General features: G+C 36.2%; 1 non-coding gene across 1 annotated transcript; it reads right to left on the bottom strand.

The window, feature by feature from the left end:
* Positions 1–3,806: 3,806 nt before the first annotated feature.
* Positions 3,807–3,914, bottom strand: LOC112780718 (small nucleolar RNA R71). Its single transcript, XR_003191535.1, has one exon. It is a non-coding gene; the product is annotated as a small nucleolar RNA R71 (small nucleolar RNA).
* Positions 3,915–4,668: the final 754 nt, after the last annotated feature.

Here is a 4,668-nt window from a genome sequence, read left to right as displayed (position 1 = left end):
CGTTCAATTCCAGCCTTCTGCCCAAATCTGGCGTCCAGCGCCAGAAAAGGATCCAAAACCAGAGTTGAACGCCAAAACTGGCACAGAAACTGGCGTTCAACTCCACAAATGGCCTCTGCACGTGCTACACTTCAGCTCAGCCCAAACATACACCAAGTTGGCCCAGGAAGTGGATTTATGCATCAATTACTTACTCATGTAAACCCTAGTAGCTAGTTTATTATAAATAGGACCCTTTACTAGTCTTTTTGACCATCTGGGGTCTCAGTTTTAATCTATTGTTCATCTTAGGAGACTATTGATCACGCTTTAGGGGGCTGGCCATCTCGGCCATGCCTGGACCTTTCACTTATGTATTTTCAACGGTAGAGTTTCTACACTCCATAGATTAAGGTGTGGAGCTCTGCTGTTCCTCAAAGATTAATGCAAAGTACTACTCTTTTCTATTCAATTCTTCTTATTTCGCTTCTAAGATATCCATTCGCACCCAAGAATGTGATGAAGGCGATGATTATGTGTGACGCTCATCATCCTTCTCCCTTATGAAAGCGTGCCTGACAAACACTTCTGTTCTACATGAAATAAGCTAGAATGAATATCTCTTAGATCTCCTAACCAGAATCTTCGTGGCGTAAGCTAGAATGATGGCGGCATTCAAGAGAATCCGGAAAGTCTAAACCTTGTCTGTGGTATTCCGAGTAGGATTCAATGATTGAATGACTGTGACGAGCTCCGAACTCGCGATTGCAGGGCGTTAGTGACAGACGCAAAAGGATAGTAAATCCTATTCCGGCATGATCGAGAACCGACAGATGAATAGCCGTGCCGTGACAGGGTGCGTGAGCATATTATTCACTGAGAGGATAAGATGAAGCCATTGACAAGGGTGATGCCTCCAGACGATTAGCCGTGCCGTGACAGGGAATTGGATCATTTTCCCGTGAGATGACCGAAAGTAACCATTGACAGTGGTGATGTATCACATAAAGCCAGCCATGGAAAGGAGTAAGACGGATTGGATGAAGATAGCAGGAAAGCAGAGGTTCAGAGGAACGAAAAGCGTCTCCATTCGCTTATCTGAAATTCCTACCAATAAATTACATAAGTATCTCTATCCCTCTTTTATTATATAATATTTGAAAACACCATTATCACTTTATATCTGCCTGACTGAGATTTACAAGGTGACCATAGCTTGCTTCATACCAACAATCTCCGTGGGATTCGACCCTTACTCACGTAAGGTATTACTTGGACGACCCAGTGCACTTGCTGGTTAGTTGTATCGAAGTTGTGACAATTATGAATTAAGATCAGAGCACCAAGCTTTGGAGCCATTACCAGGATTTGTTCGAACCTGGAGATCACAATTTCGTGCATCAAGTTTTTGGCGCCGTTGCCGGGGATTGTTTGAGTTTGGACAACTGACGGTTCATCTTGTTGCTCAGATTAGGTAATTTTCTTTTTGCTTTCTTTTCAAAAATTTTTCAAAAATATTTCTAAAATTTTCTCATCTGTTTTCGAAAAAAAAAAAATGTTTTCAAAAATTTTTATTCAAAATTTTTAAGAATGAATTCTAGTGTTTCATGAAGCATGTTGAAGCCTGGCTGCCTGTAAAGCCATGTCTATTCCTTTGGGAATGAGTATGTCAGGCATGTCATATCTGAATTAGATGCTAAAGCTTGGCTGGCCATTGGCCATGTCTAGTGTTTTGGACCGGAGCTTTCATTGAAAGCTTGGCTGGCTAGTGAGCCATGTCTAATTCCTGGACTGAAGCTTTAGACTAAGACTGCAAGATTCCTGGAATTCATATTAAAAATTTTGGAATCCTTATTTTTCTTTTTCATATAATTTTCGAAAAAAATCCAAAAAAAAATTAGAAAATCATAAAAATCAAAAATATTTTTCTGTTTCTTGTTTGAGTCTTGAGTCATATCATAAGTTTGGTGTCACTTGCATATGCATCTTGCATTTTTTCGAAAATCTCATGCATTCATAGTGTTCTTCATGATCTTCAAGTTGTTCTTGGTAAGTCTTCTTGTTTGATCTTGATGATTTTTTGTTTTGTGTCTTTTCATGTTTATCATATGCATTCTTGAATTCTTAGTGTCTAAGCATTAAAGAATTCTAAGTTTGGTGTCTTGCATGTTTTCTTTGCATTAAAAATTTTTCAAAAATATGTTCTTGATGTTCATCATGACATTCAAAGTGCTCTTGGTGTTCATCTTGACATTCATAGCATTCTTGCATGCATCACATGTTTTGATCTAAAAATTTCATGCATTGCATTTTTTTTGTGTTTTTCTCTCTCATCATAAAAATTCAAAAATAAAAAAAAATATCTTTCCCTTTTTCTCTCATCAAATTCGAAAATTTGGATTGACTTTTTCAAAAATTTTTAAAATCAAATTGTTTCTCATGAGTCAAATCAAATTTTCAATTTGAAAATCTTATCTTTTTCAAAATCTTTTTCAAAAATCAAATCTTTTTCAAAATTCTTAGTTATTTTCGAAAATTCCAAAAATATTTTTCAAAAATCTTTTTCTTATTTTTATACCAAATTTTCGAAAATAACATAATCAATTAATGTTTTGATTAAAAAATTTGAAGTTTGTTACTTGCTTGTTAAGAAAGATTCAAACTTTAAGTTCTAGAATCATATCTTGTGATTTCTTATGAATCAAGTCATTAATTGTGATTTTAAAAATCAAATCTTTTTCAAAACTAATTTTATCATATCTTTTCAAAAATATCTTCTCATCTTATCTTTTTCAAAAATATCTTTTCAAAATATCTTTCCTAACCTCCTAACTTCCTATCTTTTCAAAATTTGTTTCAACTAACTAACTAACTTTTTGTTTGTTTCTTAACTTTTTCAAAACTACCTAACTAACTCTCTCTCTCTCTAATTTTCGAAAATATCTCCCCTCTTTTTCAAAAATTTCCTTTTTATTAACTAATTATTTTTATTTTTAAATTTTAAAAAAATTTTCGAAAATTACTAACATTTTTTCAAAAACCATTTTTCAAAAATCACTAACTCTTTTTCAAAATAATTTTCAAAAATTATCCCTCCCCCATCCTATTCTATTTATTCATTCATATCCTAACATCTCATCTCACATCTCTTCCATCCGTACAGTTGTGTTTCTTCCTTTACATCACATTCTTTGTCTCCCCCTCTTTTCTTCCACTCACAAAGGGATCCCTATACTGTGGTATAAAGGATCTCTATTATTATTATTATTTTTCTGTGCCTTCTTCTTTGTCATATGAGCAGGAGCAAGGATAAGAACATTCTTGTGGAAGCAGATCTAGAACCTGAAAGGACTCTGAAGAGAAAATTTAGAGAAGCTAAAATACAACAATCCAAAGATAACCTTTCAGAAATTTTCGAACAGGAAGAGGAGATGACAGCCAAAAATAATAATAATGTAAGGAAGATGCTTGGTGAATTTACTGCACCTAATTCCAATCTACATGGAAGAAGCATCTCCATTCCTGCCATTGGAGCAAACAACTTTGAGCTGAAACCTCAATTAGTTTCTCTAATGCAGCAGAACTGCAAGTTTCATGGACTTCCATCTGAAGATCCTTTTCAGTTCTTAACTGAATTCTTGCAGATATGTGATACTGTTAAGACTAATGGAGTAGATCCTGAAGTCTACAGGCTCATGCTTTTCCCTTTTGCTGTAAGAGACAGAGCTAGATTATGGTTGGATTCTCAACCCAAAGACAGCCTGAACTCTTGGGATAAGCTGGTCACGGCTTTCTTAGCCAAGTACTTTCCTCCTCAAAAGCTGAGCAAGCTTAGAGCTGATGTTCAAACCTTCAGACAGAAAGAAGGTGAATCCCTCTATGAAGCTTGGGAAAGATACAAACAGTTGACCAAAAAGTGTCCTTCTGACATGCTTTCAGAATGGACCATCCTGGATATATTCTATGATGGTTTATCTGAGCTATCAAAGATGTCACCGGACACCTCTGCAGGTGGATCCATTCACCTAAAGAAAACGCCTGCAGAAGCTCAAGAACTCATTGACATGGTTGCTAATAACCAGTTCATGTACACTTCTGAAAGGAATCCTGTGAGTAATGGGATGCCTATGAAGAAGGGAGTTCTTGAGGTTGATACTCTGAATGCCATATTGGCTCAGAATAAAATATTGACTCAGCAAGTCAATATGATTTCTCAGAGTCTGCATGGAATGCAAGCTGCATCCAACAGTACTCAAGAGGCATCTTCTGAAGAAGAAGCTTATGATCCTGAGAACCCTGCAATAGCAGAGGTAAATTACTTAGGTGAACCTTATGGAAACACCTATAACTCAACATGGAGAAATCATCCAAATTTCTCATGGAAGGATCAAAAGCCCCAACAAGGCTTTAATAATGGTGGAAGAAACAGGTTTAGCAATAGCAAGCCTTTTCCATCAGCCACTCAGCAACAGACAGAGAACTCTGAACAAAATGCTTCTAATTTAGCAAATCTAGTCTCTGATCTATCTAAGGCCACTGTAAGTTTCATGAATGAAACAAGGTCTTCCATTAGAAATTTGGAAGCACAAGTGGGCCAGCTGAGTAAAAGGATCACTGAAATCCCTCCTAGTACTCTCCCAAGTAATACAGAAGAGAACCCAAAAGGAGAGTGCAAGGCCATTGACATAA

The sequence above is a fragment of the Arachis hypogaea genome, chromosome 19 (assembly GCF_003086295.3).
Source record: "Arachis hypogaea cultivar Tifrunner chromosome 19, arahy.Tifrunner.gnm2.J5K5, whole genome shotgun sequence".
NCBI classification, from domain to species: Eukaryota; Viridiplantae; Streptophyta; class Magnoliopsida; order Fabales; family Fabaceae; genus Arachis; species Arachis hypogaea.
This window is presented reverse-complemented; position numbering and strand designations above follow the sequence as displayed.